A 13,283-nucleotide genomic window follows, 5' to 3' on the forward strand; every position below is an offset into this window, starting at 1 on the left:
TCCATTGTTGAATTAAAATTTAATGGAACTCAATGGCTATAATTTAATGAAACTCGCTAATTGAAACTCAATGGATGATTCGAAAGATTCAAACTCGGAAACTCGCTAATTTAATTTCGAGTTTCATTAATGAAAATTGAATCTTCCGAGTTCCATTAACGGAAGATTAAATAGCTTCATACATGAAATTAAATTTTTCGAGTTCCATTAATGAATTTTTTGAATCTTCCGAGTTCCATTAATGGAAGATTGAATAGCTTCATACATGAAATTAAAATTTTCGAATCTTCCGAGTTCCATTAATGAATTTTTCAAATCTTCCGAGTTCCATTAATGGAAATTGAATTATGAAATTAAATTTTTCGAATATTTTGAGTTCCATTAATTAGCGAGTTCCATTCAATTAGCGAGTTTCATTGAATCTTCCATTAATGGAACTCGCTAATTGAATCTTCCGAGTTTCAATGGAAAATTAATGGAAGATTCCATTCAATTATTTGAAAAAACTTTCTTCATAAACTCAATGGAATCATTTGGAATATTTAATATGATTGTAATTGTGAAAAAATGTTGAAAAGTGATAAAATGGAGAAGAAACGGCGCGTGCACTGCACTTCTCACCGAAAAAACTGGGTATGCGTTTTGAGGGGATTAATTCCACTTTAAAAAAGTTCGGGGAAATTAATTCCAATTTAAAAAGTATAGGAGGGTAATAGGACCCCGCAAAGTTCAATATGCTCCACTGCAAATTTGGTTAAACTTCAGCTATTTTCGTCCCTATTTTTTAAGAAATGTATTCGTACTTCATATTTTTGTTTTTCTAAATGTTTGATCAATAGTGACTACAATGTTACGGTTGTGGACAATTTCTCCATTGATGTCTCAATTTCTCCTGTGTATTCTGCACTCCCAAAATATGAAGATTAATTTGGTCCTTGCAATATTTTGGAAGAAAAATAACATGTTGTACTAGCAAATAATAACTAATTGAGTCTCATCTTTCCGCTCAGCAAGCTAGACTTTCTTTACACAAACATGTTTTGGCTAATGAAGTCACAAAAGTTTTGCACAGGCTTACAGTGGAAATCAGACTCGATACCAATTACTAGTAGCTGTTTTCTGGTGTGATGTAGCATCTCTATTTTACACGCCTAACGTGTCTTAATATTGTTAGGATGTTAAATGGTCTCCACAGTAATGAACCCACGTTAATTGTGTATCGGAACTGCAGCATCCGTTGCCTGTAAAGTTTAAAGCTATAATACTACTGTATCTTTTTTGGTGGTTTCAGCATATATCATGTCATTCTCTTGTTTCTTCTCGTTTTCTTTCCCTCGTTGGCTAATGGCAGCTATGCATCAACACAGCTATGTTGTAGTTGGTAATGGGCCATTTCTTACAAACAGATTATATATCATGCAATGCAACGCTACAAAAGTTTAACAAACTATAATTCAAGAGAAGGAAAAGAGAAACAACTCTAAATAAATGTTAAAAGGAAATTATTCATTAATCAAACTCACAACATTTTCTTGTTTACGACTGCAAAGACAGACCCACAACTCAGACAATTACAGACGCATAATTCAAATTACAAAAGATATAATTGACAAAGGACTTTAAACAAAACAACAGTTGATCTGCATGCACTTGTTTAACCATAGATGTCAATCGCCTTCACCTCAGGTTCTTTCTCCTCTTCTTTCGGAACAGTTACAGTGAGCACTTCATTCTCCATAGCTACCTTAATTTTCCGGATCGTCTACTTTGAAGATATGAGCTTCTGGGTCTTTGTTACCTGAAGAAAACAGAAGATGGATTATAAAGCTTGAATTTTTCTTTGATAGTAGTGTTTAATTTGCTGATATGAATAAGAGAGAATGTTGTGCTATTTCTAGGCAATGAATCGATGACAAGGTCATTTTCTATGTACATTAGACAACTTGTTACGACCTAAGTTGTGCGGACTCTTCATTTATGACACCGCACCCGTGTCGGATTCGTTAAAAATACACTAATTTTGGCGAATCCAACATGCACCCATTGACAATTTCGACGAGTCCGAGCAACATAGGTTACGACAAGACAAACATCCAAATAACAATTTTCCTGTGTGCAGAGCCATGTTACAACAAATGTTCTGATTTTTCATGAATATTTGGGTTCAAATTTCCATGGAGTCAAAAGGTGATATACGACAATGTTTGTCGAATTGGACATTTGTACATCACAATGATCATCTTGCACTTATGACACTTCAACCTTTACATCCCCAAGGTATAAGTCTTTGTCTGGAACTCTTAAGACTAACAGTGACTAGTCCAGAAGATTCGTCATAATGAAACTGTACTTCTTCATTGTGCACTTGTATTCGTTTAGGCTTCGTAGATGAATAGGCTCCAAATGTGCCACATCCGCGAACCTTCATGGAGATTAGTCCACTTTTTCCCTCTGTTTCATATTTCAACTCTTTGATTGCTCCTCCTGAATTGAACATATTTACAAGACCAATCGGAGCAAATCTTGATCCTATAGACATTTCCTTTATTGCAACCACTGTAAAGACTTCATATTCTCTCGCGTTCAGAGTAATTGGAATTGATGCATTTTTAGGAAGACAAACCAAATCCGCTGCATTGGTTACAATCGGGTAAGCAAAATGCAGATTTCTTCAACCAGAAATGCAGTAGGCATAATAGAAGTGATTAGATCAGCTTACTGTGAAGATGGGAATAGAGAACGGCTTCGCCAGTCCATCCATCATGAGCAATCCTTGGTAAGTAATTGACACAATTAGAACAATCCCAGTTGACGTCCCGGTTGACAATCGTGGATTAGGTTCTTCTTGCCGACCTTACGCCATCCAGCTCCTTGGCATCTGAATACACCAACAACTCTATTGAAATCATTTAGGTTCCAAATCTTCAAACTGCATATTCATAAGCAAAGTTAATGTACATTACAAAGTATATCTGATCAAGCAATTACCTTATGCCATCTCTTGCTGGATCAGAAAACAAGCAGTTTCTATTAATTAGATAGATGATCACAAACTTCAACACGACGTACCTTTTGAAATTAAGAGTGTAATCAGTCTCGCAACCTGCAAAATAGAAGGCGCGGCTAGAAGACCATCCAAACAAGTTTGTTTATTGGTAATAGTTGCGCTAATCCTGGTTAAAACATCATCAGCTTCTGTATTCTCAACTAGGACGAACTTCACCAACTCTTCGAGCTCTCACAGTGAACCCTAAAACTTAATTTTCTTTGGGGAGAAAGAACGGTTAAGGGAAAGAGAAGACCCGATTGTTATACCCTTTCTTATTTGACTTTGGATCGGATTATTTTAATTATGGGTCGGATCAATTTATTATTTGGATTGTAAAATTAAAGATGACGTGCATGGTGATGTGGCGTGGCCATGTGGACTTTTTTGCCTAGGTGGCATGCTTGGTGAGATTCTGTTAAGGGAAGAGGTATTTTTGAGTCAAATATTTAATGGAAGATTATTTTTGGAGTTAATACATAAAAATGACTCTAAACTTATACTAAATTATAATTTTAACCTTAAACTTTGATAGTGCACAAATAGGACTTTTAACTATTCAAAACCTGAACAAATATGACCTCCGATTTTGCAACTCCATGTGTGAGTCTCACTCGCGCCTACATGGAAAGACAATTCAATCACACGGTGTCACGTCGTTAAAAGGACTGAATTGGAGAGAGGTCATATTTGTACAGTTTTGAATAGTTAAAGGTCATATTTGTGCACTGTCAAAATTTTACTTTTTGTGTTAAAACAACGTCGTTTTACTATTATTATTATTATTATTATTTATTTCTATAGCAGCAGTACGTACCTTTTTTTTAATTAAAAAAAACAGCAACTAGCAGGGATCGAACCCGCACAGTAGGCTGAAGGAAACGCCCAAGAAGAACAAATAACACCACTGGACTATTTAAGTGCCTTATTTCATGTAGTTCAACATTAATATACGTACATAAATATATATTTTCTATCTTATATGTATACAATGTAATTTTTTTACCGAGGGGTTCAGGTGAATCCCATGACAATCACTTACGTCCGCCCCTCGTTAATTTAATAACGTTAATTTAATAACATTTTAATTACGTTAATTTGATAACGTTAATTTAATATACTACTACTACTATCCTTAATAACATTAATTTAATAACGTTTTATTAAAACTATAATTTTTTTATTATTAGATAGTTTCATATTTAATTTAATATTTAAATAAATAATATTTAGATATATTATATAACTTAAATTCGTCCTCTGCTTTATAATATATATACATACCCGCTCGATTTTTTCGTATGAGGCTAACCTGCCTAATTAATAAATCTTTAATATTGCTTTTTTTCCGCAATGACAAAAGAAATTAGATGTCATTTTCATCTTTGAGCCGAAAATAATAAAAAAATAATAGTGAAGAGTCATTTAAAGTTCATATTTGTGCAGTTTTGAATAATTAAATGTCATATTTGTGCACTGTCAAAGTTTAAGGTCATATTTATGTATTATGCTCTTAGATTTTAAGTTGGACCCGCGCAGTTTGCGTGTTGAACACTCGTTTTGCCACGTAGGATTGTAGGTCATGTTTGTGCTGTCAAAGTTTAAGGTCAAAGTTATAATTTGGTGTCAAGTTTAGGGTCATTTTTATATATTAACTCTTATTTTGGAGCCAAAAAACTAACGAGGGGTATTTTTGATCCATTTTAATTAGTTCAGGGATATTTTTGACCCTTTTCCGTAAAAAATATAATAAGCTAAACTCTTTTATTGTTAAAAAATACTTATACAATATTTGCGAGGAGTTTTTTCAGAAGATTCCATGAAGGAAATGTGTAATAATCTAAGATGTCCCGAGTGAAATTTCATTTTGAGATTAGTGGTAAACATGAAATATATACAAGGAACATGTTGATTCAATGGTATGTCGCTCTTACTGTTGTTTGTCCTTTATGTAGAGAGCATTTGTTCTTTACTTATAACTTTCAGTAATACATGGAGAAAATCATTAAGCTGACAATAGGTAAACAAATAAGCAATGGAACAAGTTGAGAAACTTGCTTGGACTGTTAGTTGCTTCGAGTAATTCGACTAAAGCTCAATTGTATAATATGGTGCTTGCACGAATTGTGTTCTTTCTATTAGGGGTGGACTTCGGTATTTCGACTCAGGTTAGATTTTTGTATTTCGATTATGATATTAGGTGTATCGAAAACCAAATCGAACTATTATGTAAATTTCAGTTCGATTATATTTTGATTTAATAATTTTAATTTTTCGATTTTAGGTTTGTTTAATGGGCTAAATTATATTTGTAAATTGAACTAGTTTAACTTTCTTTTGTTAAAGAAAAATCAATATAAACTTATAAAGTCTTCTAGGTGACAAATGAGAATAATCACCCCCAATGTAAAAATAACAATGCAAAAATTAGATGAAGGACTGTATATTAACTTTCGATTGTAAAAATCAATGCAAAAAGTAACTTTCGATTTCGGTTGCTGAATGTATTTGGATTTTGGAGCTTTGGGTTGTAGGCAGTAGTGAGTTGTAGCTAAAACCTAAATAGCTAATGGGCTTAGATATTATAAATATTAAATAATAAATATATATTATATATATTAGGCAAAATGGTTCGATGGACCCCTGTACTATATCGGTTTTGTAAATTGGACACTTTCTACTCACAATTTTGTCCTCTGGACCCCTAAACCCACAAAAAAATAACATTTTAAACACTTTTTTGGTGAGTGTAACACATTCTCGCCATGTCAGCTACCATGTCAGCTTCCACGTCTGGCACGTCAGTTGCCACATCAACCACCATGTCATTTTTAAGTCTTACATTAAATTTTATGTTATTTTTAAAATACCACACAAGAAATTAAATATAAAAATAAATTTAATTAAATAAATTCTTTTTATAAATTGTTAAAATTCTAATACACAAACATAATAATTTTTTAATTTAAGTTAATTTAAATTTTCAACTAGAAATTTTAATTTTTAATTGTAAATTCTAATACACAAACACAATAAATTTAAGTAAACATCAAATTTATTCTAAATAATTGAAATTTCTCTCCAATTAATTTAAAATTTTAACTATAAATTCACATACACAAACATAATGAATTTTTATTTTTTATTTAATTATCTTTAACAATTTGTAAAAGTTACAAAATTAATCCTAAAAAAAATAAAAAATTTAAATTGAGAAAGTGAATAAAAAAATAAAAAAAGTAAAACAACAAGATTTTTTTTTTAACAATGAACAACAACAACAATATCAACCACATCAAAGACACACACACACACACACACATATATATATATATTATAATGAACAACAACAACAATCAGCAAAGACCCTCTTCAGGGAGCATACACTATTTTTTCATCCCCATCACTATGCCAGCTCACTCCGAACACATACCATTGTCAAGTTCATAAACATATAAAATTCTCTCACACACATTATTGTCAAGTTCATAAACACACAAAATTCTCTCACACACATCATTTTTTTCAGAAAAAGATTGTTGATGTTCAACACCTTTATTTAGTAGCTGTACCACTGTGTGTGTCCTACGAAACCAGCTCCATCAGTCATCAAAATATCTTCTTAATGTTCGACATCCATTTTAGAAATCAAAAAAAAGATTGAATCTTTTTGGTATCAAGAAGCAATTTTTATAGAGAAACAAAAATTGCTTATGCCCAAATCTTGAATTCCTACAACGAGCATGAATTTATCTTCGAATCATGTAGTTTATCCTTCAATTGTTTATACCCAAATCTTGAACTCCTACAACGAACATGAATTTCTCTTCGAATCGAATTTGGGTACTAGTAGAAGCCCAAAAACTCTTTGACTGAAAGTCGGACAAGATCCGAATTTCCTCTGTGCTGAGATTTACGAGACCTACAATCAAAATTAGCTAATAAGAAGAAGAAGAAAGGAGAAGGGAAAACGTAGACATATACAAAGACGGACATAAACATACCAGTAGTAGGGTGGAAGAAAGAGGACTGGATAATGGAGAACACTAACAGCAACACAAACAAGATGAACAACAACACCTACATTGAATGTATTAATAACATGGATGTGATGGTGGTGGACCGGTGGTGATGGTGGGTAGGGGTGAGAATGGTTGTTGATGTTGTGGTGGTGGTTTTGGGTGGGGGATCGGGGATGGGGTGGCAAATGTGTGCGTGGGGAAGGGGTATGAAGAAGAGATAGATTTTGGGATTTTTTTTTTAATTTGTTACAGCTAATTCTTTAAATTCATTATTTTTTAATTTTAAAAAATATTTTAAAATAAAAAATGCTAGCTTCACTCGCCTAAAAACGCGTGTTTACATGCGTTTTTTCAGCTCACCAAATTAATGCCACATATGCAAAATATTATTTAAAATGTTGTTTTTTAATGGGTTCAAGGAACCATATAACAAACATGTGAGTAGGAGTGTCCAACTTACAAAACCGACATAGAACATGGGTCCACCGAATCATTTTGCCTATACATTAATATATATATATATATATATATATATATATATATATATATATATATATATATATATAATATACTAATAATACTACTAATAATAATAATTTAAAAAATATATTAAAAATTTTGATTTATTTCGATTTAAATCGAAAATCGAATCACGTCAACCTAAAAATCAAAAATCAAACTGAAATATTAAATTTATAAAAAAATAAATCAAAATCGAATCGAAAAATCCAAACCAAAAAATCAAAACAATTCAATTCGATATTTCAATTTTTTAATATTTATACACACCCCTACTTTATATGACAATAAAGAAATTAAAGAAAATGTAAAGGCAATAAGAGCTACATAACTGAAGCCACAAGACAAGTCGTCAGAAAAATAGTAAGTAGCTTTACAAGGAGTATAATACTCTAAACTACTATTCCTAATCCATATTTGTATACCAGAAAAAAAAAAACTTATAATTAATTGATCCGTGATTTGACATGTTTAGACAAAATATAAGTAGAGTAAAAAGTAAATGTAAAAATTCAGCTCTTAATTATAAATAATTATTTTGATAATAAAAACTCACTAGTTATTAACTCGATTTGTTTGATACCTTTTTACTTATTTAGAGGTAAATACATAAATGGGCTAAATTATCATTTGCGTAAATCTGAGGGAGTGAGTATAAGTGAGCAAACAACCGGTCTGGCGCCTCTCTGTCATTTTCTCCTCATTTTCTAACACCTATATGTATTGAACAACAGTAGGCCCATTTTTGCTCATTCTCTCTCTCCCATTTTCTCCATTTTCTCAGAGAGAAAGGAGAAGATTTCCTTGTAAAATCTTTCATCGATTTCTTCTTCGTTTGAATCTCCCTGTTCGATCGCTATTCCCAAGGTCAATTTTGCTCATTCTCTCTCTCTCTCTCTCTCTCTTTTGTTTTTTCTTCGTCCGATCACTCATTGATTGATTGCTAGCGTCTTTGCTTGCCGCTACACTCGCTTAAAATTTCTGTTTTGATTTTATTGGTTTTTGTATCGTTTTGTTTGTGTTCATTTTTTTTTGGTGAATGATTTGGTTTGATTTTGTGATTGAGTATCGGTTCGTCGTCTGTTGCGGTTGATCGTCTTGTGTTTTCTCTAGGGCTAGAATTTTGGTTCATTTTGCTTCTGTTTTTTTGAACATTTGGTAAAGCTAGACCGGTCTGAATATTTTTCCATGGGTTGTAACGACGTGGGGGTTTACTCGAGAAAATTTTGTAGTAATTTTTATTGCTGATTTGATTTGATTGACTCTGTTGGTTCAGCCTCTTTACCTCCTCGAGGTAGTGGTTAGGTTTGTGTAAAATTTACCCTTTCCATACCCCACTTGTGGGATTTCACTGGGTATGTTGTTGTTGCCTCTGTTGGTTGTGTTGTGCGGATGGTATATGGGATCTATTCCTTATATTGGTTTCAATGAATGTGTACTGCATATGATATGTTTGTCAGAAATCATGTTACATTCTTGTATGTTTCAAGTCTTTGTTTACTAGTCCAAATTTTTATTAGCTAGGAGCATCATATAGTATTTTTGGGCGAACTTCTAGAAAGTTGTGTATTGATGGTGTTTAGGGATGTACTTATATGACATGTTCAAACTCTTGCCTTTAGGTCTCTTGGTAGCTGGACACAATCTTTTTTGGAAACTTTGAGGAAGTTATGCATTGGTGACATTAGAGTGATAGATAGTGGTCGATGCCAGCTATGTAAAAGAATCTACATGTGTGACATTTCATGTTATGATAGATAGATTTCTTTTAATTCTGTGGATCACATGTAAAAATGTTCTTGTCTGTTGGCATGTCCATTAGAGATTGAAATCTATCTTGTCACCTATTTACTTTAGAAATTGTATTTTCAATGGTTTACTTAGTCTATAGAGTGGTGGTTAGACCAACTATGTTGTTTGGGGCAGAATGTTGGCTACTTAAGAAGATGAAAGTTGAAGAAATGAGTATGCTGGGTGGGTGGATGTGTGGGCATACTAGGAGAGATAGGATTAGAAATAAAGATAAATGGGACAAGGTCGGAGTGGCCTCGGTGGAGGAAAAGATACCGGAAGTGAGGCTGAGATGGTCTGGGCATGTGATGAAGAGATGCACAGATGCCCTAATGCGAAGGTGTGAGAGGTTAGATATAGATGGTTCAGGAGAGGTAGATGTAGACCAAAGAAGTATTGGGGAGAGGTGATTAGACTAGACATGGCAGTGTTGCAATTTAACGAGGATATATGACCTTGGATAGGAGGTTGTGGAGGACACAAATTATGGTAGAAGGTTAGCAAGTAGTTTAATGTTGTCCCGCTTATTCTTCCATACTAGTAGATGTAATATTTTGCCCATAGTTTCTTGTCCTTCAATTTTTGTTACTTTCTACTATCTTATACTTCGATTATCAACACTATTTTATTGTAGTTGTTGTTCCTTCTTTTTTTTCATCATGCTTTACTTTATCATGTTTTCTATAGTATCTTCTTTGATGCGGTTTTTCTTGAGCTGAGGGTCTTTAAAAGATATCAGATAGGTCTTCTTTGATGCGGTTTTTCTTTTTAAAGACGGTCTTTAAAAGATAGCCTCTCTACCTCCCAGGGTAGGTAGGGGTAAGGTCTACTTACACTCTACCTTCCCCAGACCCCACTTGTGGGATTACGCAGGGAATGTTGTTGTTATTGGTTTTCTTAGTCGATAAGAACTGTAAGTAATTCGGTACACTCTATCTGATATCTTACTGGTCTATCGCATGAAAAAACAATATTATCTCTGTTGGCCAATGGCTATCTTGGAGGTGTTTGAGGTGGCCTTGCTGCTTACACATGTGATTGCCAACATATAGTGTGCCTTTTTAGTGGGGAGTGGGGGATAAGAAACAAAGTTTTGACCAAAATTCTCTGTGTGAAATAATTGATTAAAATTTTAGGTTATGTGCAAACTTCTGAACATAACAAAGTTTCTGCATGCAGGGACTAATTCTGTGTTGTATTTTTGTTATTTGATCCATTTTCTTTTCAGAGTAAGTGTTTTTCTCTGAAGTAGATGCATTATTTATCGTCTAAGTTATTCAGTATGTGTAAGTTCTCTATCGGAGTTAGATGTATCGGTCATTTATTGCTCAACTTTTCCAATGTGGCATTATGGAGTTACTGCTTTCTCAGATTTAGATGGATTGTACATTCATTGCTTCTCATCAAGATAGTTGAGTTGTAATTGGTAATATTTTTGATTTAGATGCATCATAATTTAAGAAGCTAAAACCTTATACACCAACAAAAGACCCCTCAAAAGAAGCAGGAGTCTGAAACCAAAACCAAAACAAATGCCTCCCTAAAAGAGAATCCTATGTTTCTGCTACTCCAAGTGGTTTTTTTGGCATCAGAAATTATCCTGATTTTTATTCTCTGGTGAGGAAACCCGAAGAAGTACTTGTTAGTTGTTACTGCTTTACATTACCTTAGCAAAAATCAAGGTAACAGTCTCTCTACCTTCACAAGGTAGAGGTAAAGCTGCAAACCCACTACCCTGCCAGACCCAACTTGCAGGATTACACTGGTATGTTGTTGTTATCAAAGAATTAAATACTCATAAGTGCTTTTGTCTAGAGAAATTACAGTTAAGTTTTTTAGCAAACTCCACAAAAGCATTTGAAGAACTTGGATAGGCTACAAATTTGTCAAAATAAATAAATGAATAAGTGGTATTTTCCTTTTTGAGTTGTGCAAATAAATGGTTGAGCAAATTGAGCATGGTTGCATCATACCAAGCGGTATCTACAAGAGCACAAAACAGTCCACAAACTCACAAAAACAGTCCACACGTACAAGACATCAAACGGAAACAACAAACACACAAACTTGAAAGATAAGGAGATAGATAACTTGGCACAAAGAGAATATAAAATGTAGCAACTAAAGAGTGGATCCAACTCTAAAACCTCTACAAATCACATTAACAAGCACCAAGTTCTTACGGGAACACAAGAGGAACTCGGTTCACTCAAGCACTCTCGTTTCTAGCTGTCTCACAACACAAGTGGAACCTTTCACTTGTGAAGCTTAAAATGTTTGGGGGTCTACTCTCTTCTTGAGAGGAAATATGGTGTTCAATGTTACAAAGTGATTTTAAAATGAGCTGAGGAACAAATCTAAAGAGACACCTTAAATAGTCTTTACAAAAAGGATGGCAAAAGGACCCCTTTGCCCTTAATGAAGGGGTGGCGGGTCTGGACCGTTTGGGGCAGCCTTGGGGTGTATTTTTGAGCACTTAAGGTCAGCCCCCACATGTCAAGACGTACACTCCCTTGGGCGAGTTCGCAACAAGCTCAACTGCGTTCATTTTCATAAACACGCCTTGAAGTCTTTGTAGTTCACGAGCTTGACTTCTAGTAAATGGTCTCGAGATCGTGACACCCGTATCAGTTGCATGATGACCATCATCAGTTTTATTAGTTGTGCGGGTAAATCTCTTTAAAGCATGTATTTCCTAACCTGGACTATGTCTATTAAGACATAAAATTGCAGTTTTATTCTTCTTCGTTTCTTATCTTTTGCTCCCATTTTAGATGTCACCTGTTAACTGTACACTTTGAGATTGTTACCTTTGTCCAAAAATAGAACTATACACTTTGAGACATGGTTTTCAACCTCAAATAGTGATTGAGAAGTGGAATGAGTCTATGTATCTTCGTATAGTTCCTTTATCTTCCTGAAGTATCAATGGTTAATATGGCCCTACAACTGCAATCCCCATTACGAAGGATCAGTAACATCACACTGATTTTCTTTGGAAACAATCAAGCATGTATTCCTCCTGAACCCACCTTGGAGGACTGATGCCCTTTAATTGTAGCCCCTATTCCTTATCAAAAAAGTATCCTCCCCCGGGATAATGGAGTGAAATGATTTTGTTATTTACCTCCTATGTAATTTGACTTTCTCCCATTTGGTTCAACTTGATGTGGCCAGGCTATCCCTTGTATTACTAGTCAACTTTTTGCAGTTTTTCTTTTGATAAGTAATAACTATTCCACTATTGCACATTGATTTTGGTATCTTCTTAATTTTTGGTATTCTTGTCTGCTTGAGTTTTCTCCCTCAAAATTTGGGGCTGGATAGTAGATACTGGGTGGAGATGTAGGACTTGTTTGAAAATTTGCGGTTATAACATTGGCTTGATCTAGGTAGAAGGAATAATGTTGACGACCACTAGTCTGTCTGATTATGATAGGCTCGTGTGTTATTTTTACAGAAAGTATATTCTAATTCTGAGAAATAAAACAACAACAAAATTTCTGAAGTATTCTGTTAAAGAGATCCTCTATGAAGTAGAGTGTTGCAGAGATTCCAAGTGAAGTGTGACCTTAACTCTATGGGTTCGTAACATGTTTTAGTGACCAACAGACATATTTCTGTTATGCTGTTAAATAATAAAGAGGTGAGAGAGGCAGGGAAGATGTTATTATTTTAATTGCATGTCTCTTGGATGTTGTTCAGTTTTTATCTGGATATCGCAAAGTTAAGTTTGGGGGAAGGGTGACGGGAGTTTTGCTCTGCTAATAGAGTAAAATGAGTAAAAAGTTATAAATGTCCGAGTTAATTATGATGTCAAATTCTTTATTCTATTTGAAGAGGAGGGGCATGGATGCCCCGGTCCGTAGGTGTGAGAGGCTAGCGTTGGATGGTTTTAGGCGGGG

General features: G+C 34.0%; 1 long non-coding RNA gene across 1 annotated transcript; it reads right to left on the reverse strand.

Annotated features, from left to right (window-relative positions):
- Positions 1–1,485: 1,485 nt before the first annotated feature.
- Positions 1,486–3,338, reverse strand: LOC107839109. The gene is made up of 4 exons (XR_001665021.2): positions 3,070–3,338; positions 2,720–2,929; positions 2,263–2,631; positions 1,486–1,798 (listed from the first exon to the last, which is right to left on the reverse strand). It is a non-coding gene; the product is annotated as an uncharacterized LOC107839109 (long non-coding RNA).
- Positions 3,339–13,283: the final 9,945 nt, after the last annotated feature.

Source organism: Capsicum annuum, chromosome 8 (genome assembly GCF_002878395.1).
Source record: "Capsicum annuum cultivar UCD-10X-F1 chromosome 8, UCD10Xv1.1, whole genome shotgun sequence".
In the NCBI taxonomy this organism is placed as follows: domain Eukaryota; kingdom Viridiplantae; phylum Streptophyta; class Magnoliopsida; order Solanales; family Solanaceae; genus Capsicum; species Capsicum annuum.